This window comes from Caretta caretta, chromosome 3 (genome assembly GCF_965140235.1).
Source record: "Caretta caretta isolate rCarCar2 chromosome 3, rCarCar1.hap1, whole genome shotgun sequence".
In the NCBI taxonomy this organism is placed as follows: domain Eukaryota; kingdom Metazoa; phylum Chordata; order Testudines; family Cheloniidae; genus Caretta; species Caretta caretta.
The window spans coordinates 90403220-90429015 of NC_134208.1; the positions used below are offsets into that span (position 1 = coordinate 90403220).

Genomic DNA, 25796 nt, shown 5'->3' on the forward strand with positions numbered 1-25796 from the left:
AGGTGCAAACAATTCGATGTTTATTGGGGTGAACTTCCAGCAAGCTTAAATCAAAGTTCCTTTTTCCTTATTTTCGAATCCCAACTTACTTCCTGTTTGCCCCTAATTTATATAGTAATATTCTTAGCTATACCTTAACCAATCATTCTACTGAAATTTAACTAACCAATCCTAACATATTGTAACATGATTAGCTAACCAATTATATCCCACCACCTTAAATAGTTTACACCCAGCAAAATTAATTATACAGCAGACAGAAACAATCAAAGAACCAGACAGAGACCATGCCGATAAACAATAGCAAAGTGGGAACTATGATGACAAAACAATACAGAAGTGAGGATATCACAACTACATCGATAAAGACATAAGGGTTTCCCAGCTGTGTCTATTGATAAGTGAATTCTTACCAGACAGAAAACTATCAACATAAATTTCCTTTTACATCTTCTAGGCTCTTCCCTTTCTCTGGAGGTGATAGATCGGATCACCTTTCTAACAGCCCCAGATTGACTAGTTTGGAATGTGAGGATGTGACCATTCGCTTCCCAGTTTATGGCTGCCTCTGCTGCTTAGCCAAAGGCTTTGGCCTAAGAACAGGGCCTCAGACTGTCACAGTGAGAGAAAGCCCTTACACAGATTCTTTCTTGTATACCTCTGTTACTAGCTAAATAATAAACATATACCTACATTCTTAGAGTATAGGCCTTTACAGACAGGCCTGAATATCTATATCCTAACAGTTATCCCGTGGCAAAGTATTAAACTGAATGTATGAACTGTGACATGAATCTTTCTGTTTCAAAATAAGCCCCTCTGGCAGCATGCATTCAGGATTTTAAATGGCTTACCAAACTTGCATATTTGGCAGATATATTTGATAACTTCAGTCAGCTTAATCTCTCTATGCAGGGAAGTATGTTGAGTGTCTTTGTATTGGCTGACAAGATCATGCCTTTAAAAAAAAGCTTCAAGTCTGAAAAGAGACAGTTGGACGTGACTGTTGTGACATGTTTCTATCTTTTGCATTTCTGGCTATTGATGACAGTAAAGATGTGGATCTGCCTCTCCTACATGAAATAATTGCATCCCTTCTCCAATCAACTCTCCAAAAATTCAATGACTATTTCCTATCAAACTCTGATCCATGGAAAGGAAAGCAGTGATCCAGTCTCCTCTCTGGAAATTGAGATCTCTCTGTCACCATCATTGGAGGACAAGTATCTGGAACTGTCAAGTGATGAGAGTCCAAAATTACAGTTTCATGAAATGACTCTACCTGTTTTCTGGATCAACGTCAGCTGTGAATACCCACAACTCAGTGAACTAGTACAGGGAGACTTTGGCAAACCAGTAAAGTGCCTGAAACCATTACAGATTATTGCTAAAAGCAGCCAAGTCAGCAGGCTGTAAATGGCCGTTCAGCACTCTCAATTTGACCAAGGCAGGAGGGGAGGGAGTTTTGGGTGTCACAGAAAGGGCAGCTTTCCCCCCACGTCCTTCCTGATAAGAATTATGTTGAAGTTGCTGATACATGCATTTTAGAAGAGCAGGATGTTCCCCAGGAATGTCTATTGGGGCCTCAAGGCTGCAAAGGTTGAATTAGGCCAGCTGGGTTGAATTAGGCCAGGTGGGCCCAATCAACCAATTAAGCAGTGAGCAGCAGAGAGATTTAGGTTGCAAAGGAGCCACTAATTGGAAGCAGGCTCAGCTGGATAGGAACAGGAGGCACCTGTATAAAGCCCAGAAACTGAGGGCAGAAAAGGGGCTGCAGGAAAGTGGGCTGCAGTCAGGCCGTCCTTAGGACTTCACAGAATATCAGGGTTGGAAAGGACCTTAGGAGGTCATCTAGTCCAATCCCTTGCTCAAAGCAGGACCAATTCCCAACTAAATCATCCCAGCCAGGGCTCTGTCAAGCCTGACCTTAAAAATATCTAAGGAAGGAGATTCCACCACCTCCCTAGGTAACGCATTCCAGTGTTTCACCACCCTCCTAGTGAAATTTTTTTTTCTAATATCCAACCTAAACCTCCCCCACTGCAACTTGAGACCATTACTCCTTGTTCTGTCATCTGCTACCACTGAGAACAGTTTAGATCCATCCTCTTCGGAACCCCCTTTCAGGTAGTTGAAAGCAACTATCAAATCCCCCCTCATTCTTCTCTTCCGCAGACTAAACAATCTCAGTTCCCTCAGCCTCTCCTCATGAGTCATGTGTTCCAGTCCCCTAATAATTTTTGTTGCCCTCCGCTGGACTCATTCCAATTTTTCCACATCCTTCTTGTAGTGTGGGGCCCAAAACTGGACACAATACTCCAGATGAGGCCTCACCATTGTCGAATAGAGGGAAACGATCATGTCCCTCGATCTGCTGGCAATGCCCCTACATATACATCCCAAAATGCCATTGGCCTTCTTGGCAACAAGGGCACACTGTTGACTCATATCCAGCTTCTCATCCACTGTAACCCCTAAGTCCTTTTCTGCTGAACTGCTGCCGAGCCATTTGGTCCCTAGTCTGTAGTGGTGCATGGGATTCTTCCATCCTAAGTGCAGGACTCTGCACTTGTCCTTGTTGAACCTCATCAGATTTCTTTTGGCCCAATCCTCCAATTTGTCTAGGGCCCTCTGTATCCTATCCCCGCCCTCCAGCGTATCTACCTCTCCTCCCAGTTTAGTGTCATCTGCAAACTTGCTGAGGGTTCAATCCACACCATCCTCCAGATCATTTATGAAGATATTGAACAAAACCAGCCCCAGGACTGACCCTTGGGGCACTCCACTTGATACCGGCTGCCAACTAGACATGGAGCTATTGATCACTACCCGTTGAGCCCGACAATCTAGCCAACTTTCTATCCACCTTATAGTCCATTCATCCAGCCCATACTTCTTTAACTTGCTGGCAAGAATACTGTGGGAGACCGTGTCAAAAGCTTTGCTAAAGTCAAGGAACAACACGTCCACTGCTTTCCCCTCATCCACAGAGCCAGTTATCTCATCATAGAAGGCAATTAGATTAGTCAGGCATGACTTGCCCTTGGTGAATGCATGCTGACTGTTCCTGAGCACTTTCCTCTCCTCTAAGTGCTTCAGAAATGATTCCTTGAGGACCTGCTCCATGATTTTTCCAGGGACTGAGGTGAGGCTGACTGGTCTGTAGTTTCCAGGATCCTCCTTCTTCCCTTTTTTAAAGAGGGCATTACATTAGCCTTTTTCCAGTCGTCCGGGACTTCCCCCGATCGCCATGAGTTTTTAAAGATAATGGACAATGGCTCTGCAATCACATCCGCCAGCTCCTTTAGCACTCTCGGATGCAGCACATCCGGCCCCATGGACTTGTGCTCGTCCAGCTTTTCTAAATAGTCCCGAACCACTTCTTTCTCCATAGAGGGCTGGTCACCTCCTCCCTATGCTGTGCTGCCCAGTGCAGTAGTCTGGGAGCTGACCTTGTTCGTGAAGATAGAGGCAAAAAAAGCATTGAGTACATTAGCTTTTTCCACATCCTCCGTCACTAGGTTGCCTCCCTCATTCAGTAAGGGGCCCATACTTTCCTTGACTTTCTTCTTGTTGCTAACATACCTGAAGAAACCCTTCTTGTTACTCTTAACATCTCTTGCTAGCTGCAACTTCAGGTGTGATTTGGCCTTCCTGATTTCACTCCTGCATCCCCAAGCAGTATTTTTATACTCTTCCCTGGTCATTTGTCCAATCTTCCACTTCTTGTAAGCTTCTTTTTTGTGTTCAAGATCAGCAAGGATTTCACTGTTAAGCCAAGCTGGTCGCCTGCCATATTTACTATTCTTTCTACACATCGGGATGGTTTGTCCCTGTAACCTCAGTAAGGATTTTTTAAAATACAGCCAGCTCTCCTGGACTCCTTTCCCCCTCATCCTCCCAGGGGATCCTGCCCATCAGTTCCCTGACGTAGACAAAGTCTGCTTGTCTGTAGTCCAGGGTCCGTATTCTGCTGCTCTCCTTTCCTGCCTGTGTCAGGATCCTGAACTTGACCATCTCATGGTCACTGCCTCCCAGGTTCCCATCCACTTTTGCTTCCCCTACTAATTCTTCCCGGTTTGTGAGCAGCAGGTCAAGAAGAGCTCTGCCCCTAGTCGGTTCCTCCAGCACTTGCACCAGGAAATTGTCCCCTACCCTTTCCAAAAACTTCCTGGATTGTCTGTGCACGGCTATATTGCTCTCCCAGCAGATATCCGGGTGATTGAAGTCTCCCATGAGAACCAGGGCCTGCGATCTAGTAACTTCCGTGAGCTGCCGGAAGAAAGATTTATGGGGCCCTAGACAGTATTATTAAACTGGTGCCCCTATGCCCAACCGCAGCCCAGGGGGGAAGGACAAGGCAGCAAAGGATACCAAGCCACCTGGTCTGCCTCGTGGCAGCAGAGTCTCAGTTCCCCGCAGAAACCCCCGTACTCTCTCCCTCACGCAGAATGCATGGTTGCATTCAGCTCTGTGAATACGGCCCCTGCCTACAGAGGCTGCAGTGCGTGCTGGGTGTGCGGGAGCCAACCCGCTCTTACAGGCTGTCATGGGCAGTGGGTGAAGCTGCTGCTTGGGGAGGCCTGCTCCCCAGCCCACCTGTGGCCCATACTCCACCCCTGCTCTGCCCCAAGCCCCGCCCTCTCCCCACTGTCTCCCTCCTCTCTTCTCTCCCCCTCCCTGCACACCCCCTTCCAGCCGAATCCCTGAACCCACATGAAGCAAATGACATTTGAAAAACCACTCTTCTGCAATTTCTTTCTAAAGAAAATGGAATATGTTTTCCACTGCATGCCAGAAGATGAAGACTGGACATGCAGAAGGTACCCAATTAAAAGCACTAAACTTGGGAATAAAAAAATGTCGTTCACGGGTTTTTTGATTTATCCTGCAGTTTGTCAGAGATTTATTTGCAAAAACTTTGTAGTAAGGGCAAGTCAGCTGTCCTGCTGAATACAACATTAAATATTATGGAATACATGATGCAACTCTTCTCTGTTTTACATTTTCTTAATCTGTATTTCTAAGATGATTTTATATTCTAAAAAAAGGAGGACTTGTGGCACGTTAGAGACTAAAAAATTTATTTGAGCATAAGCTTTTGTGAGTTACAGCTCACTTCGGATGTCTGCAGAGATGCAGAATACTCTCCCCCCGCCACCTTTCCTTTCCATTCCTTTACTTCTTGTTATTGTTGGTTTGTTTGTTCTCACCTTATTTTTGTAAAAAAAAAAATTAATGTAAATAAAATATGCAGATCATCATTATTAATAAGTTGCATATTTTTTGTATCAGCAAGACAAAATTCAGTTTCACTATTGAATATTTCAGGAAAAGTATCAGATTAGAATATATTGCAAAAGAAGGACTTTCTGAGCAGGAATTGTTGCAATTCTTCTATACTCACATTCTACCTGCCCCTTTGAATAGCGTAAGTAATTTAGTAATATCACATCTGACAAGGTCCATAGTAACCCATGATCTACACTAGTTCTAATAGACTAGAAGTGTATATGGAGAAAAAATCTGAGAACTCCCATTTCTCTTGAAACTCAGATCAAAGTTGCCAAGCTGGGAAATGAAAGATTGAGCAGCAAGAAGATGGGGGATGGGGGGAAAGGTGTGACCAACTTCGTCCACTGGTGCAAGAGCCAGACTTGGGGAGTTTATCCTTTTGCTTCCCATTGTGGCCTAGTGCACTTTAGGGACAGAAACATACCAATATGCAATCTCTAGAGAACCCTTCCTCCTTGAGACCTCAGAAAATGTTGCCCTTGAGCTTACAGTTTTGGTTTTGTCAAATGAATCTGCTGATCTGCCTGTTAAGTAATGGAGCTTTTAAATCACACTTAGAAAAGATTGTTTTGTTTTTAGAAATAGATGTGTCCCTAGGATAGCACCATATGATAAAATACTTGAGTCACATGACAAACCAAACCTAGCACTTAGGCCGTTAAACAAAACAATGATATGCTCTCACCCAGCAGGGCTGCACTCACCTTGAAGATTCTCTCCTTCCTACTTTGTTATAGCAATCAGCCTCCTTGCCAATTTTATTATTTTTTCAACTTTTAAAAGATTTACACAACTTCCTTTTACCCTTCAGGTTGCACTGCAAGATCTATAGAAGATTTCAATTTGAGGGACACTGCAAAAGGGCTGCTCGAAAATAGTCACCCATATGTAGAAGGAGAAGAGTTATAAAACCTTCCTGGAAATCTCAAATTCTAGCACTGTTATATAGATGGGCATGCAGGCCAACTAGATGCAGTAGCTGCACTTGTATAAACATCTATTTCTCCATGAACCCTGCTGCAACAGCAGGAACTATACAAAAAGTGCTGATACAGACAAGCAGACAGTAGAGGAGAGAAATGCCAGTGTGGCTCAGACTGACCAAAGCTGAGGGCTGACTCAATTACAAATTAAAAGCTCCATCATGCTGCTGATACTGTAAACACCATGATGGCTTAAATTACATTCATTTCATTAGTCAACTCCTTAGCAACACTTTGCTGAATGGTCACAAAAAAAATTACAGTAAATTCAGGAACAGATTCCATGTCCCTCAGCTAATTACCAGAGGGCAGTGATGGAAAAATAGTTCCACGGCATCCAATCCACTTCACTCAATCATATAAAATACTCCAGTCATTCACAAATTTACCACCAAAGACTTCAGTAGCATTATCTTACAGTATAATATTTACCTTCTCTTCTCTGTTTATCCTCGCTGCCACCTGAATAAACAAGGTTGATATCCAGTCCTAAAAACTAGCAAATATTTATACTACTTCAGATCAGCTGGTGCACAACCTGACTGGAGTTTCATGATCTCATTAGCCTTTCTTCTTTTAATCAGTTCTGACCCTTGAACTGAGGGGTGACTCCTAGTAAAAGATTACAAAATACAGTAATTGTTACAAATGTGAAGACTTCAAATTGTCTGTGTGAAAAAACAGTAATGAATTTGCCTCGAATTCCATGTATATGTCTGAATTAAAGATCTCAGTAGCCAACATTATTTAAATGACAGTAGTTTTCACTTTCATTCCAACTTTTCTTACGAGCAACACCTCAAACGGGCAACAGCAGAAATGGACAGGAGTACAAAAAAACTGTTTTAATTCTTGATGAACCTAAGTTAAAAATGATCTAACAACAATGTTGTAAAATTTGTTCACTTACTTTCAGGTAGTTTATTAAAGAGAAAAAAATTGGCAGATATACCATATTGTGTTTGTATTAACATATAAAGTTTTCGCTAAAAGATTGAGTGACGTTAATTTTTATTAAATTTAATTATTAATTGCACAATTTATATAGAGCCACGCAGACTCTGGGTGTAATAACCCACCTGCCTGTTTTATCACCAGCATTTGAACCTAAGACCTTCTACACTAAAAGCAGGAGCCTTGTCCACTGGTGCTAATGGAGTACCTCAGCTAGCTAGTAATAATAAGCCCTTAGCCATTAATGGACCAATCACTTCAGTGGGCTGCAATACACATTTTGCCAGTTTATTACATGATGTGACATGCACATAGCACATCTCTCCAACTTCCAGTGTAAATCATGCAGTCTTCAAATAATTCTCCAGACTTGATTTGTTCTTTCATTGCTTCCACAACAACAACAAAAAAGTGAGTAAGATAAGAATTGTCTGTTATTTGGTCATTTTGCTACAGACATGGCAACCTTTAAAATGATTTTTGTGAGCAAGTATTGCAGACCTACACAAAAACAGAGAACAAAACTGCAATACTTTTAATTATCAAGGCAATACCCCAATATTCCCGTAGATTGACTCATTTCAGCTGTATGTCCTAAACAATCCAATATTAGGTTTGGAACGATTAGATTTTTATAGGTTTAATGTCAGTAAGCATCAATTTCACTGTGCACACACAAACTGATGAAAATATTTTCATCGACAATTGAAATTTACAGATAGGCAGAGAAAAATGCTGCTTAAGAATTTATTAGAATTTGATTTAAGGATGTTTGCTTTGCCCTGGTCTACACTAGGACTTTAGGTCGAATTTAGCAGCGTTAAATCGATGTAAACCTGCACCCGTCCACACAATGAAGCCCTTTATTTCGACTTAAAGGGCTCTTAAAATCGATTTCCTTACTCCACCCCTAACAAGTGGATTAGCGCTTAAATCGACGTTGCCGGCTCGAATTTGGGGTACTGTGGACACAATTCGATGGTATTGGCCTCCGGGAGCTATCCCAGAGTGCTCCATTGTGACCGCTCTGGACAGCACTCTCAACTCAGACGCACTGGCCAGGTAGACAGGAAAAGAACCGCGAACTTTTGAATCTCATTTCCTGTTTGGCCAGCGTGGCAAGCTGCAGGTGACCATGCAGAGCTCATCAGCACAGGTGACCATGATGGAGTCCCAGAATCGCAAAAGAGCTCCAGCATGGACCGAACGGGAGGTACGGGATCTGATCGCTGTTTGGGGAGAGGAATCCGTGCTATCAGAACTCCGTTCCAGTTTTCGAAATGCCAAAACCTTTGTGAAAATCTCCCAGGGCATGAAGGACAGAGGCCATAACAGGGACCCGAAGCAGTGCCGCGTGAAACTGAAGGAGCTGAAGCAAGCCTACCAGAAAACCAGAGAGGCGAACAGCCGCTCTGGGTCAGAGCCCCAAACATGCCGCTTCTATGATGAGCTGCATGCCATTTTAGGGGGTTCAGCCACCACTACCCCAGCCGTGTTGTTTGACTCCTTCAATGGAGATGGAGGCAATACGGAAGCAGGTTTTGGGGACGAAGAAGATGAGGAGGAGGAGGAGGTTGTAGATAGCTCACAGCAAGCAAGCGGAGAAACCGGTTTTCCCGACAGCCAGGAACTGTTTCTCACCCTAGACCTGGAGCCAGTACCCCCCGAACCCACCCAAGGCTGCCTCCTGGACCCAGCAGGCGGAGAAGGGACCTCTGGTGAGTGTACCTTTTAAAATACTATACATGGTTTAAAAGCAAGCATATGAAAGGATTACTTTGCCCTGGCATTTGCGGTTCTCCTAGATGTAGTCCTAAAGCCTTTGCAAAAGGTTTCTGGGGAGGGCAGCCTTATTGCGTCCTTCATGGTAGGACACTTTACCACTCCAGGCCAGTAACACGTACTCAGGAATCATTGTAGAACAAAGCATTGCAGTGTATGTTTGCTGGCATTCAAACAACATCCGTTCTTTATCTCTCTGTGTTATCCTCAGGAGAGTGAGATATAATTCATGGTCACCTGGTTGAAATAGAGTGCTTTTCTTCAGGGGACACTCAGAGGAGCCAATTCCTGCTGGGCTGTTTGCCTGTGGCTAAACAGAAATGTTCCCCGCTGTTAGCCACAGGGAGGGGGGAAGGTTGAGGGGGTAGTCACGCGGTGGGAGGAGGCAAAATGCGACCTTGTAACGAAAGCACATGTGCTATGTATGTAATGTTAACAGCAAGGTTTACCCTGAAAGACTGTAGCCACTGTTTTATAAAATGTGTCTTTTTAAATACCGCTGTCCCTTTTTTTTTCTCCACCAGCTGCATGTGTTTCAATGATCACAGGATCTTCTCCTTCCCAGAGGCTAGTGAAGCTTAGAAAGAAAAAAAAACGCACTCGCGATGAAATGTTCTCCGAGCTCATGCTGTCCTCCCACACTGACAGAGCACAGACGAATGCGTGGAGGCAAATAATGTCAGAGTGCAGGAAAGCACAAAATGACCGGGAGGAGAGGTGGCGGGCTGAAGAGAGTAAGTGGCGGGCTGAAGACAGGGCTGAAGCTCAAATGTGGCGGCAGCGTGATGAGAGGAGGCAGGATTCAATGCTGACGCTGCTGCAGGACCAAACCAGTATGCTCCAGTGTATGGTTGAGCTGCAGCAAAGGCAGCTGGAGCACAGACTGCCACTGCTGCCCCTCTGTAACCAACCGCCCTCCTCCCCAAGTTCCATAGCCTCCACACCCAGACGCCCAAGAACGTGGTGGGGGGGCCTCCGGCCAACCAGCCACTCCACCACAGAGGATTGCCCAAAAAAAAGAAGGCTGTCATTCAATAAATTTTAAAGTTGTAAACTTTTAAAGTGCTGTGCTTAAAGTGCTGTGTGGCATTTTCCTTCCCTCCTCCACCACCCCTCCTGGGCTACCTTGGTAGTCATCCCCCTATTTGTGTGATGAATGAATAAAGAATGCATGAATGTGAAGCAACAATGACTTTATTGCCTCTGCAAGCGGTGATTGAAGGGAGGAGGGGCGGGTGGTTAGCTTACAGGGAAGTAGAGTGAACCAAGGGGCGGGGGGTTTCATCAAGGAGAAACAAACAGAACTTTCACACCGTAGCCTGGCCAGTCATGAAACTGGTTTTCAAAGCTTCTCTGATGCGTACCGCGCCCTCCTGTGCTCTTCTAACCGCCCTGGTGTCTGGCTGCACGTAACCAGCAGCCAGGCAATTTGCCTCAACCTCCCACCCCGCCATAAACGTCTCCCCCTTACTCTCACAGATATTGTGGAGCACACAGCAAGCAGTAATAACAGTGGGAATATTGGTTTCGCTGAGGTCTAAGCGAGTCAGTAAACTGCGCCAGCGCGCCTTTAAACGTCCAAATGCACATTCTACCTCCATTCTGCACTTGCTCAGCCTGTAGTTGAACAGCTCCTGACTACTGTCCAGGCTGCCTGTGTACGGCTTCATGAGCCATGGCATTAAGGGGTAGGCTGGGTCCCCAAGGATACATATAGGCATTTCAACATCCCCAACAGTTATTTTCTGGTCTGGGAATAAAGTCCCTTCCTGCAGCTTTTGAAACAGACCAGAGTTCCTGAAGATGCGAGCATCATGCACCTTTCCCGGCCATCCCACGTTAATGTTGGTGAAACGTCCCTTGTGATCCACCAGAGCTTGCAGCACTATCGAAAAGTACCCCTTGCGGTTTATGTACTCGGCGGCTTGGTGCTCCGGTGCCAAGATAGGGATATGGGTTCCGTCTATCGCCCCACCACAGTTAGGGAATCCCATTGCAGCAAAGCCATCCACTATGACCTGCACATTTCCCAGGGTCACTACCCTTGATATCAGCAGATCTTTGATTGCGTGGGCTACTTGCATCACAGCAGCCCCCACAGTAGATTTGCCCACTCCAAATTGATTCCCAACTGACCGGTAGCTGTCTGGCGTTGCAAGCTTCCACAGGGCTATCGCCACTCGCTTCTCAACTGTGAGGGCTGCTCTCATCTTGGTATTCATGCGCCTCAGGGCAGGGGAAAGCAAGTCACAAAGTTCCATGAAAGTGCCCTTACGCATGCGAAAGTTTCGCAGCCACTGGGAATCGTCCCAGACCTGCAACACTATGCGGTCCCACCAGTCTGTGCTTGTTTCCCGAGCCCAGAATCGGCGTTCCACAGCATGAACCTGCCCCATTAGCACCATGATGCATGCATTGGCAGGGCCCATGCTTTCAGAGAAATCTGTGTCCATGTCCTGATCACTCACGTGACCGCGCTGACGTCGCCTCCTCGCCCGGTATCGCTTTGCCAGGTTCTGGTGCTGCATATACTGCTGGATAATGCGTGTGGTGTTTAATGTGCTCCTAATTGCCAAAGTGAGCTGAGCGGCCTCCATGCTTGCCTTGGTATGGCGTCCGCACAGAAAAAAGGCGCAGAACGATTGTCTGCCGTTGCTCTGACGGAGGGAGGGGCTACTGACGACACGGCTTACAGGGTTGGCTTCAGGGAGCTAAAATCAACAAAGGGGGTGCCTGTACATCAAGGAGTATTTCAGGCAGGACTTCACGGAGGGTTCCAATAAGAAATGGTGCACCTAAGTTATCATTCTTATTGGAACAAGGAGGTTAGCCTGGCCTCTGACTGATACATGCCTAGATTTACCTCGCTGCACCTTCTCTGTGAGTGACTGCAGTGTGACCTAGAGGAATGAGTCCCCTAGACAGGGGAGGAGGCAAATGAGTACAAAACAAATCTGGTCTATTTCTTGTTTTGACCCACTCCATCTATCTTTTACATCTTTGGCTGGCAGCAGACGGTGCAGAAGGACTGCATGCCATCCACATCTCATAGCTGCTCGGCAGAAGATGGTACAGTACGACTGCTAGCCATCCCCATCTCTTGCCTGCCTGGCAGAAGATGGTACAATACGACTGCTAGCAATCCTCATCTCTTGCCTGCCTGGCAGAAGATGGTACAGTACGACTGCTAGCAGTCCGTATCGCCTGCCCGCTCACCATAAGACGGTTCAATAGGACTGACTGCAGGCAGGACTAAAGAGAATGACCTGGTCAAGTCACTCCAAATTTAGTCCCTGCGCCCATGTCTGCCCAGGCGCTCCCAGCCGACGTGGCCAGGAGCACCTCGGACACGACGAGGACGACTACCAATCGTATTGCACCGTCTGCTGCCAGAAGGCAATGGGTTGCTGCTACTGTGCAGCAAAGCCGTACCGCGTCTGCCAGCACCCAGGAGACATAGGGTGATGGTTACCTGAGCGGGCTCCATGCTTGCCGTGGTATGGCGTCTGCACAGGTAACTCAGGAAAAAAGGCGCGAAATGATTGTCTGCCCTTGCTTTCACGGAGGGAGGGAGGGAATGGGGGCCTGACGATACGTACCCAGAACCACCCGCGACAATGTTTTAGCCCCATCAGAGTGCTCCATTGTGACTGCTCTGGACAGCACTCTCAGATGCCCGATTGTTTGCCGTTGCTCTGACGCCGGGAGGGGCGCTTACAGGGTTGGCTTCAGGGAGCTAAAATCAACAAAGGGGGTGCCTGTACATCAAGGAGTATTTCAGGCAGGACTTCATGGAGGGTTCCAATAAGAAATGGTGCACCTAAGTTATCATTCTTATTGGAACAAGGAGGTTAACCTGGCCTCTGACTGATACATGCCTAGATTTACCTCGCTGCACCTTCTCTGTGAGTGACTGCAGTGTGACCTAGAGGAATGAGTCCCCTAGACAGGGGAGGAGGCAAATGAGTACAAAACAAATCTGGTCTATTTCTTGTTTTGACCCACTCCATCTATCTTTTACATCTTTGGCTGGCAGCAGACGGTGCAGAAGGACTGCATGCCATCCACATCTCATGGCTGCTCGGCAGAAGATGGTACAGTACGACTGCTAGCAGTCCATATCGCCTGCCCGCTCACCATAAGACCATTCAATAGGACTGACTGCAGGCAGGACTAAAGAGAATGACCTGGTCAAGTCACTCCAAATTTAGTCCCTGCACCCATGTCTGCCCAGGCGCTCCCAGCCGACGTGGCCAGGAGCACCTCGGACATGACGATGACGGCTACCAGTCGTACTGTACCGTCTGCTGCCACAAGGCAAGGGGTTGCTGCTACTGTGTAGCAATGCCGTACCGCGTCTGCCAGCACCCAGGAGACATAGGGTGACGGTTACCTGAGCGGGCTCCATGCTTGCCGTGGTATGGCGTCTGCACAGGTAACTCAGGAAAAAAGGCGCGAAACGATTGTCTGCCCTTGCTTTCACGGAGGGAGGGAGGGAACGGGGGCCTGACGATATGTACCCAGAACCACCCGCGACAATGTTTTAGCCCCATCAGGCATTGGGATCTCAACCCAGAATTCCAATGGGCAGCGGAGACTACGGGAACTGTGGGATAGCTACCCACAGTGCAACGCTCCGGAAGTCGACTCTAGCCTCGGTACTGTGGAAGCACTCCACCAAGTTAATGCACTTAATGCACTTAGAGCATTTTCTGTGGGGACACACACACTCGAATATGTAAAACCGATTTCTAAAAAACCGACTTCTATAAATTCGACCTTATTCCGTAGTGTAGACATACCCTTTGTATAGTTTGATGTTAGGTTGACAAACTGTATTTTAACAGTTATAAAGCTTTAAGTTTTTTAATCTCAATGTCTACTGTCAGTATACAATTGTCTGGCCTTGCCCCATGATTTCCCACAACTGAATATTTAAATTTATAGAAAAAAATGAAAAATAAACACTGGTATTTTCCATCAAAATGATCAAAAAATAAAGTTCTGCCAATCCTAAATGTTGTTTACTGGAAGACTGGTGTATCCTTCTGTGGACAGGTTTCACATAAACAGGTTGGTAAGATTTTATTTTTGTGAGTTGCTCTGTTTGGGTAGAACTCTGCACCTCCACAGAAGCCACTGGGCTGGAAGATTTTTCAGGATTGGGTCCCATAAATGACATACATCAGACAGTATGCATTTTTTAAAATCACAATTGCACCTTCCTATATTTGTGCAGTTTAGTAGATGCTTTTGTCTTCTATTGTTAACTGTGTTAACAATCAAAATTATGGATTTTTAAAAAAATTAAAATATATTTTTGAGACTTTTGTTGGCAGGTACCATTCCATTAAAAAGCAAAAAAGTTTGTCTCATAGGAAGCATGAGGAGCAGTCAGATGTCAAAGTCTGTGAATTACCCCCACCCCCCTCGTCCTACACAGTTTCTCAGTTAGAAAAAGAATTTATTTGGCTTTGTCTGTGTAATTTATTTATAATTCATCAGTAAGGTACAACTGTCCTCATATCAGAATGCTGTCAGATGGGCAGGCAGTCTGGTCAGCTAATTTAAGCATGGGGCTGGGAGCCAAGAACTCCAGTGGTGTAATCCTGTCTCTGCTATCTGCAGTTGTGCGTTTGTTTAACATATTTGATTGCCTCTGCATTACCTTTGTGAATAAAATGTTCTTTGCCTTTCTCCAGGAAGTCATGGGGCAAACCACATGGTTGGCTTTGATATCAGCTATCTCAGTCTAAGAGCTCTGTGTAAGCTCAAAAGCTTGTCTCTCTCACCAACAGAAGCTGGTGAAATAAATGATGTCACCTTACCCACCTTGTCTCTCTAATACAGAATGCTGTATGTCTGCTCTATAGGACACCTCTCACTATCGTATTTGTTGTGAAAATAGTTGGTATGAGTATTGTGATAGTCCCAGTGAAAAGACATGAATTTGCTAGCAGAAGATACAACAGAGGAATCCAGCAAAGATGCAGGAATCAACATGAATATATAGTTCTGTAGGAGTTACTAGCTTGTATTAGCAATAGCTTGATCCCTTTCAGATAAATAGATATGGTTGCAGATAGATGTTTTTTAAAAAGTTTAAAGAATGGACAAGGGCAGAGATCTTCAAACGTATTTAGGTACTAACTCTCCATGGGAGTTGGGGGCCTGTCAAGGGGTCCACTCACCACTAGTGGCGCCTCCTCCTGGGCAATCAGCTCTTTCTAGGTCGAAGGCCCTCTTCTGCTGCTTGCCATGCACTCTATTGCCTCTCTTTCACGGTGTGGCACTCAGGGTGCTCCTTCTTTGTGCTGTGGCTCTCCAGCCAGGTCACTGTACGTGTTACACTCTGATACCTCAGAAGGGGAACTATCCTCACAAGTGGACTCATGCAATCTTTCCGTTCATTGCCCAGACAGTGTCACTTCCTCAGCAGCTGGTTGGGAAACCGGGAAGACTGCCTGAGCCCATTTGTCAGGACAGAACTTTAGACCCCCTTCTGGAGTACCACACATATAGTGACCTTGCCAGAGGCCAAGTCATGAAGAAGGAGTACCCTGAGTTCCAAACAGTGAGTGAGAGCGAGAGAAGCAACAGAGTGTGCGGCAAGTAGCAGAAGAGGACTTCACACCTGGAAAGAACAGATTCCCTAGACTGGACAGGAGGAGGTGTCCCTTCCCGTGAGTGGACTCTGTGGCATCGATGGAGAACATGGACACGCAGTCACTCCAATACAAGGGGAATGTGGAGATCATAACAGAAAAAGGGAAAGACAATAGAGCCACAGTATGCTTTTTGTGCAGAGAGCACTTATACCCTCCCATTCTGGACTCTTTAGCAGAAAGGGGGTGACAAACAACAGGGATGGAGCCAGGGCCTGCTGCAGTAGGTGCTGGAGAACCAGCAAAGACAGTGGGAGGCACATTGGTACATTCAGAATTATCTGGCCCAGCTGGCCGATCAGCAACTGGCTCTAGTTAAGTTCCTGGGGGAAAAAGCTAGCAGAGGCCCGAGACAGCAACATAGAAAGGGAGGTACCAGGGCCAGAATCCTGGTGTTGCCGGCACCCAGTGCCAGAGGCGAGCAACAGCAGGGGTTCGTTGCCCGGTGTGCATCACCCAACAATCACAACAGGGTGGAGAAGCAGAAAAGTTTATCTGCAGCTGCAAACAAGGTACAGGGAGATTAGAATCTCAAATCCTGCACACAAAGCAGGAAGTTACACAGGCTTTTATACATCCTTTCTTCAGCAAACTTATCCAATAGCAAGCTGCCCTAAGTATCCATATAGCCAGCCAATCCAGTTACCAGCTAGTTCCCTTGTTCTCTGTACCAGCTGTTAAATCATACATAAAGCTGCTTTATTCATCATTGTTCTTCCATATTTGCCCTGTTTGGCCTTGTTTAGTTTCAGGCAGTCTGACTCTGCAACATATTGTTGCAGATCCTCAGCATAACTGCTGTGAGTGCCTCCAGGCAGGGGTGCCAAGGACACTTGGGCCCAGTACGCATAACTGCTGCGAGTGCCTCCAGGCAGGGGGAGGAGCCAAGGACACTTGGGCCTAGTGCGAGGGGGCTTCATCGACACTCGTGGTCTTCCATCCCCTCGAGTTACCTAGTGGCCATGCCCAGTGTCCCCAACACTGGCCAAAGCAGTGTTATGCCTGTGGGAGACCAGGACACCTCAAAAGAGAGTGCCCTGACTAGGATGGGGGAGAGAAGCCTTACTTAGAAAACATCCGAAAATTGGTTTTTGGCCCTATGCTATTTAACATTTTGATCAATGTCCTGGAAGAAATCATAAAATCATCACTGATAAAGGTTGCAAATGACACAAAGGCTGATTAAAAAATTAAGAGGACAGATCACTGATACATAATGATTTGGTAAGGTGGACTCAAACGTATGTAAGGGGACTGTTGCCCCCTCACTAACATTCAGTGGGGGTATTTTAGTTGCTAGCTCCCAGTACTAAAAAGGGGGAAGTGTCGATGGGGAATCAGGACCCTGAGACTGACAGTCCCCAGGAACAATGAGGAGAGGCCAATGGTCTAGGTCAGCCTGAATGACAGGGCGGGCAGGCTAATCAGGGAGTCAGGAGGCCAGGGAGGTCCTGTCCTCCCTGTGAGCTGGAATTGCCTGGGTCAGACAGGGTGGGGCCGAGCTAAGGAGGAAGCAGGGGCCTGAGTTTAGCTGGGGAGCAGAGATGTGCCAGAAACAGAGAGAGCAGCCCCTGTTGTGGGAGCAGAGCTGCAGCCCCAAAGCCAGAGGCACAGCCCAGAGAGAGCAGACTTGCCCTGGGAGCAGAGCTGCAGCAACCAGAGCCAGAGGGGCCAGAAAAGCAGCCCAGGAAGCAGGTCAGTGCTGGGAGCAAAGTCACAGAAGCAGCCTGCAGAGCAGACCTGTCCTGGGAGCAGAGCTGTAGCATCCAGAGCCAGAGGGGCCAGAGAAGCAGCCCAGGGAGCTGGAGGCAGAGCAGCAGCAGCAGTGCTGAGACAGAGTCGTGGAGCTGGGGCTGGAGCAGTCCAGAGCTGGGTGCGGTGAGCAGTAACCCCGACAGGGCGAGGGTGATGCTGGGAAGAAGGGTCCTACCACTTAGATCCTGAGAGTGTGTGGCCACCACCAGAGCAAGTGTCCAACCCACAGCATCCCTGCATTATAGCCAGGGCCTGAGAAGAAGGCCTGGGACTTACAAGGAACAGACTGTGAACTGACCTGACATTCTAGAGACACTGTTTGTGATGTTCCCTGCCACGGAGCGGGTTGATGTGTTTCCTTTAACCTTTCCCATTTTCCCTTATTCTTTTTAAAATTAATTGTTGATTAAATAACTTGCATTTGCTTTAACTTGTATGTAATGGTCAGTGGGTCAGAGAAGTGCTCAGGGCAGAGAGAGTACCCTGGAGTGGGACACCCTAGCCCATATCCTAGGTGACCACAGCAGGGTTGGGGGTCGAGCCCCCCAGGAATCCTGGGCCCAGCCTTGTTGGGGTTAAGAGGACTCTGCCAGACAGGAGAGTGGATGTCTGGAGTGGAGGACAGGAGTCCTCAAGGGCAGGGAGGCCACTGGTAAAGGAAGTGGGAGCGAGGACTCAGATCCTTTCACTAGCCCAGTTCACCAGGGTAGTGCAGAAGCCAGGAAAGTTCCCCACAATAGCAGGACTGTTCCCCCGCTTACACATACAATGCCTTTTAATATGGCCAATGGTAAAGTTATGCATCTAGGAACAAAGAATGTAGGCCATACTTACAGCCTGGGATACTCTATCCTATGAAGCAGTGACTCTGAGAAAGGTTTGGTGGTCATGATGGAGAATAAGGTGAATGTGAGTTCCCATGGGCCCTGCAGTAGGACTGGGGCTCTTCCATTTCATGGATGGAGCAGGGGCCCTTGGAGACTCTTGCAGCAAAAGTATACAGGGTGGTTTGGGTAACACCAATGGATCTACCATTACATGGTTCCACTGATCATTCCCCTCAGGGACAGTCATGCGTCAGGCATGATGTTGTCGATTCGATTGTATTCTATTCTATACAGGTTCTTATACCATGCTTATCACTGTAGTATCTGAGTGTCTTCTAGTACTGCATAAGTGATGTGATTAACATCTGTCATATGTTGTTTGTTCTCTCATCTTCTCCCCAACGATAGGATTTGTTAGTAGCTTTGCTCTGCCACCTAGGATTAGGTTCTTTCCCTGTTCCCCCAGGAATCTTCCACATCTCTCTATTGCCCAACACAGCTACTTCAACGGTGTGCCAGATTTGGCTCCAAGTGTGTAGTTGTATAAATTGCTCCATTATAGTCCACAATACTTTGTAGGAGCCATAGAAACAAAAGAGCCATTTCTAACACATTTTTAACAGGAGGTAGCTTCTGTTTCCATGGCCCATTTCATGATCAACACCGAAACACAGGAATGAATTTACACTGAATGGATATCCGATATTTGAAAATTTAGTTACTGACCATCACGTATATACAGTATTAAAATGTACAAAAATTAACAATTCCCTGCTGCACTTATGAACTCCCTAGAGTAAGACCGAGTATTATCTTTACCCTTCAATTGTTGCAAGTATTTGTACTTTCTTTAAAAATGAAACACAATATCTTCAAAACCACACCTGGTTTTAGTCAGATTATTGCTCTAATTTAAAAAAAATCATCAAATAAAGTTATTTTCTTTCCCAGGAACTGTGTGGATGTAGAATATTTTGAGCTTGATTTATTATGAAGGCCATCGGGATGGAACAGCAAAAACTGAAACAATTGACAGAGTTCCATGGCTAGAGTACAATTCCAATAAAATGGATTATGGCAGTCGTCCATCACCACGTCTCTTTTCCACTCACCTGCATTACTATTTAGCTCCAAGAGATCTGAGAAACAAAGGATGGTGATGCTAATTTTACAAAGTAATTAAAATTAACCAAGAAAATGCATTGCTTTCTCCAATAAATCAGTCCAAATCCTCAGGGCTGGGTTGTCTGCCTTTCTCCAACAACCCTTCCAAAAGCAACCTTCCTCAAGGGATAGGGGCTCACGTTCCTCCGAGGCCCCATTCCATCTCCCTAGACCCCAGCAATGTGTGTGTGTGGAGGGGGTGGGGGCAGGACAAACAAGTTCCAGTGTGACCTCAGGACTTCAGTGTCCAGATTCAATGAAGATCCCATTTTTCATGGAACCGCTGTGCTTGGCCCCTGGGCCAAGCTGCTTCCTCCACCCCATGACTGTTCACCCAAAAGTGGGAGTTATGATCATTGCAGTCTGCATGTTTTCAATGTATATTAGAGACAAGGTGAGTGAAGTAATAGCTTTTATTGGACCAGCTTCTGTTGGTGTGAGAGAGACACGCTTCTAAGCTTTATTACTTCATCCCACTGTCTCTCTAATATCCTGGGACCAACACAGCTCCAACAATACTGCATATTCCACACATATTGTAAGTTAGTGGTTTTGTGTTGTATGTAAGTATAAGCTGTTATGTTCTCCATACAGGGGATATTTCATATCTCCTGCAAGTTTATACATAAGGAGACTTCTTGCCGAAGATGGGGCAGTGGAATGAGCCACATGCAGCTCAAGAGGTTGGGGTGGGGGGTGTGTGTGTGTGTGAGGAACTCCCACTAAGCTAACTCTCATGGAGATATTTGACCTCTCCTGCTTTTCCTTAATCTAAAGGAAGAGTCCCTCAGTGAAGGTTAATGGTGTCCCTTTAATGTTGCTGAGATTGTCAGTTTTTTTATCTTGCAGGTTATTCATGTAGCCAGAAACCCTACGGATGTTGCGGTTTCCTATTTTCGTTTTAGCAAGCATGCATTCATATTTGAGACAGTACCAGATTTTCATATTTTTCTGGAGAGGTTTTTAGCTGGGAAAGGTAAGGTTCCATTTACTGCTAAAAAACCAAACCCTGTTCACTGAGCACAGCCTGAATAAACTATCCATGTCAGTAAATTATACAGAATGTGGTGCTGGTCAGAAGTCTCCCCCTTAGATGGGCATGGGGCTTGGGAGGAAGGGCAGTTCTAAGGCTGGAGTGACTGCAGTAGGATCCACAGCTCACTAGAGAAATTCAGTGTGCAAAATCATTCCAGAGAAACTGTGCACCAATAAAGTGCACGTTGCCTGATTTAATTTATCTCAATTAGGTATTCACTCTGAAACCTATTAATGAATATTTAAATACATTTTGACAATTAAGTGCTGAAATAACTGAGATGAGCAGATGCTAATAAGCACTCTCCAGAGAAAACAGAAGTAGTAAGATGCTGATCACTTTAGTAGAAATATCCGACTACTGTGCTTAGTCCACAGTCCCAAACTACCACCACACCCTCCCAAAAGCCAAAAAGACTCAGCTGTCACCTGTCCAGCTCCTGAATTCTCCCTTAATTATTTCTTACAATGCAATGTTCTCTCTAATGCAGCTAATATAGCCTCTCTGTAAGTATATCAGAGGGATAAATACCAGGGAGGGAGAGGAATTATTTAAGCCCAGTACCAATGTGGACACAAGAACTAATGGATATAAACTGGCCATCAGGAAGTTTAGACTTGAAATTAGACAAAGGTTTCTAACCATCAGAGGAGTGAAGTTCTGGAGCGGCCTTCCAAGGGGACCAGTGGGGGCAAAAGACATATCTGGCTTCAAGACTAAGCTTGATAAGTTTGTGGAGGGGATGGTATGATGGGATAGCCTAATTTTTGGCAATAAATTGATCTTTGACTATTAGCGGTAAATATGCCCAATGGCCTGTGATGGGATGTTAGATGGGGTGGGATCTGAGTTACTATAGAGAATTCTTTCCTGGGTGTCTTGCTGGTGAGTGTTGCCCACAAGCTCAGGGTTTAGCTGATCACCATATTTGGGATCGGGAAGGAACTTTCCTCCAGGGCAGGTTGGCAGAGGCCCTGGGGGGTTTTCACCTTCCTCTGCAGCGTGGGACACATGTCACTTGCTGGAGGATTGTCTGCACCTTGAAGTCTTTAAACCATGATTTGAGGACTTCAGTAGCTCACACATAGGTTAGGAGTTTTACAGGGGTGGGTGGGTGAGATTCTGTGGCCTGTGTTGTGCAGAAGGTCAGCCTAGATGATCATAATGGTCCCTTCTGACCTTAAAGTCCATGACTCTATGACAATTTAAGTTGACAGTAAAATAACTTGTTTATTAATAAAACCAGGAATAGTGCACAGTTGTTCATATTTAATTCAATAAAAAAAAATCTTCCATTTTTTGCTGAAGTTGCTGCAGACTCTTCAGTTTGCCACATTGGAGAGCTGAAGAAACCATGAAGATCCTCACTTTGGACTTTAAGCCAGGTTGCCACAAAGGACACAGGATTTTGGATAATACAGTGGCATTTAGTTCTAGGCAGCTCACAAAAAATATAATAGAAATTATTATCCAAAAGTAAACTATCCAGAGCAGGGATCGGCAACCTTTGGCACGTGGCCCACCGGGGCAAGCCCCCTGGTGGGCCGGGCCAGTTTGTTTACCTGCTGCGTCCAGAGGTTCAGCCGATCACAGCTCCCACTGACCACAGTTGCCGCTCCAGGCCAATGAGGGCTGCAGGAAGCTGCATGGGGCCGAGGGATGTGCTGGCCACCACTTCCTGCAGCCCCCATTGGCCTGGAGTGGTGAACCGTGGCCAGTGGAAGCTGTGATCGGCTGAACCTGAGGATACGGCAGGTAAACAAACTGGCCCGGCCCACCAGGGGGCTAACCCTGGCGGGCCACGTTCCAAAGGTTGCTGATTCCTGATCCAAAGCATAAATATGTTGTACTGGGTAAAGTACCATTGTATGAGGCCAGTGAAGTCTAAAGGTAAAAGCACAACTTGTTGGCTATGTAACTGTCTGACTGTCTGTAAAACCCAAGTCAGGTGTCAGGTGTAAGCCACAAGGGGGTCTTGGGGGTCTAACTGCCATTTTAGGGGCCTAAACACAAAATGTAGATTCTCACAAGCCCCGTTCAGCTGCCATTAACTCTGTAGGTGCCTAAATTCCCTAGATGCCTAAGTTTTCCCTGGCAAAGTCCCCTAGGAGCCTCCATTGGGCATGTGCACAGATATCTCAGTCCTGACACATCTGAGCAGCTTGGTTCTTTGCTCATGTGGCAGGATTCACAAAGTAGGCGGTCCCCTGTCTATCTTGCCCATGTAACTGTATCCAGTAGCTATGCTCAGAGGCCACCTTATAGACCATCTACCACGTCAGGACCCACATGACAACACAGCCAGTAGAGGTGGTGCCCCTTTTTACTCTATCACACAGGAGTTAGAGCACTTAGAGGATGTGGGATACCCTGGCTGAAATTCCTGCTTTCACACATGTCCTAACCACTGGGTTATGGGGTCTTCTGGAGTGAGACAATTTCCTCAATCTTTCCTGTTGAAGTTTTCCCCTAGTGTTTAAAGGAGGGACTTGAACAGTCATTCTCAGCCGTTCTTCTGACAGTAGGGTGCTAAAGTGTTGATGATTGAATTATTTTGCTCTCAGAGATCATTAACATTCAATTATTTTTCCCCCTTGTAAGTACTTGCTAGCTCCTGGTTTGATCACATCAGAGGCTGGTATGCCTACAGAGTTGATTACAATATTTTCTTTCTTACTTATGAGGAGATGAAGAAGGTGAGGCCTGTTGATATCATTATATCTAAACACTGAAGTGGCACAAACTTTGTATCTCTGGGCCAGGGCTGCCTTGCATCCCTTCCTTGTCCCCTACTCACAAGTGTCCCATTCTCCTATCCCCTTTGTCAGGGACGACCCCCACCCCACTCCCTCAGTTATGCCAGAGGCTCCGTGTGTCTCACCTCCATTCCTACCCACCCATGCACAAGCGCTGTGTGCCCCCCACTCCCACCTCTGCCACATTCCAAGGGAATCTGTATATCCCTCTCTGTCCCCATACTATGGTTCCCTGAGCATCTTAGTGATGTTGACGTAACATCTAAGGATAGCCCAGGCCTAACGCCTCACTGCATTCATTCACTAAACCAATCAGATTCTGCCACCCTTGCTCACAATGTGACTCCTCACAAAATGCATTGGTCTCATGGATTTCACTGACATTCCTTGAAAAAAATACTTCTCCGTGTCAGGGCAGCAGAATCAGGACCACAGGGTGAGATTTTCCAAAGCCCGCAGCAGGAAAATGGGAGGTTTCTGAGCTGGCTTTCAATAGGAGTTAGGTGTCTAACTCACATAGTCACTTTTGAAAATTCCACCCATAGTCTCTTGGGCTGCACATGGTCTGCACTTAACATATAGTGAAATATACGCTATATTATATAATAGTAAAATAAGGAACATCTGCTAACATAAAGAATAGAGATATTTGGGAAAAGAGTCACAGCTATGAGACAGACTCTTTGCTCAGAAAATTGTCAGCCTTTATCACATATAATGTTAGCAATAGTATTCTCACACACAGAAATGAGCTTGTTCTCTCTTGGTAGGCCATGAGGAAGGGTTACATAAAGAAGAGACTTATAAGGACTCATCTTGCTACTCACCTGTCAGGATTTGATATTGCTGTAGCCAGGGACAGTGAATAAAAATCTTGTCTACAGAACAGTGTAATAAGAGGAGCAGCTTTCATTCCATGTTCAGTTTCCCACCCTTATTGAAATATCCCATTAGCCTCTATTCTCTCATTTATTTATTTGGCTCTTTTGCTTTTCTCATTTTGGGAATTGTTAAATTGAAATAGTGCTCATTTTAGGATCTCAGAAGTGCTGTGCTGAAAATTTGTGACCTCTTTGAAAAACGGCTGACTGAAAAGGAGTTGGATGTTGTGGTGGAGAAGGCTGTATTCAATAACATGAAATCTGATCCCAGGTCCAACTATGAGGACAAGACATGTATCTTGGAGAAAGGCAGAGATAATTTTCTTTGCAGAGGTAAGGCGGAAGCAGCCACTTGTTATAAATATTTAATCCTGCAGATCCCGGCACAAGATGTGTTGAAGCTAACTGCCTAAGACTTCCAATGACTAACAAAACTTTCCATCCCTAGATAACAATTGGCTTTGTGGCATTAAAGTTTGTGAGTGGGGCATTGTTTCCCAAAGGTGAAAAAAAAGCTGCATTATTTTGCTTGGTACAACACCATAAGTGTTTGTTTGCAGAGCAGATCTGGGCCAACAAATAGTAAAAAGTTTTAATGAGGAAAAAATGTCAACATTTCAAAAAGTGAAAAATTCACGTCATACCATCTATAAAAGTTGAGATCCTCCTCCCAGGCCCTCAAAAAAACCCTTAAAATCTGTGAACACTAGGAGAAAATGAAAGTCTAGTGCTTCTGTGCAGCTTCATAAATGATGAGACATATCAGTTCAGATGCACTACAGCTTTCAGGGATAATGCAGAGCATGAAATAATCCAACTAATAAAATCTAAGAAACGATTCTCATGCCTGAGAGGAGGAGTTGGGTTTTTATCATGTTGTATCCTTTATCTTGGAGGGTCTCAACTTGGGATTGTGAATAGATGTTACAGACTTGTGATGACTCTTGTGATGACTGTTCTTCTGATATTGCTAAATAGGAGGTGATCTTACCAAGAAGGGAGTAGGGTCCTGGAATGGAAGTGGGTGTCATAGTATGGAAAAGTAGAAAACAACTGCCACAGTGCCTAAAAATAAGCTCTTAAAATAAGTCTTGCCTATATATATATATATGGAGAGAGAGAGAGAGAGAGAGATGAAAAGAAAGCTGCACTGTTTTGCTCAGTGCAACATTATAAGTGTCCACAGAACAGAACTGGGAAATACACAGTGACACGTTTTGACAAAAAAAAAAATAATTGTACAAGCTCTCTTGAATGGTAACAATCACTTTGTACCATTTATAAAAGTTAAGATTTCCCCCCTCAAAATTAAAATCTGTGATCAGTAGGAGAAAACTGAAAGCAATCCTGTCTAGTGCTTACTGTGCAATTTCACAAATGGTGAGACAGATCAGCTCAGGTGCCCTATTGCTTCCAGGGGTTATTTAGAGCATGAACCCAGCCAAATAAATAAAATCTAAGAAATTATTCTTGTTTCAGAGAGCAGGAGATGGGTGTTTAGCATGTCATATCCCTTATATCTTAGGTTCTCAGTCATGAGTAGATATCAGGGGTTAGCATCCACCCTGCTCTTCCAATATTGCTGAACAGGAGAGGGGGTTCCCAATACATGGGAGTGGGGCCCTGGAATGGAAATGGGAAAGGTGGAAAACCACCATCTTGTATCAAATACAGCATTGCCTGAAAAGGATATTCAGA

At 45.6% G+C, this 25796-nt stretch overlaps 1 pseudogene; it reads left to right on the forward strand.

Annotated features, from left to right (window-relative positions):
* Positions 1 to 1122: 1122 nt before the first annotated feature.
* On the forward strand, positions 1123 to 24511 carry LOC125634888 (amine sulfotransferase-like; annotated as a pseudogene).
* The last annotated feature ends 1285 nt before the right edge of the window (positions 24512 to 25796 follow it).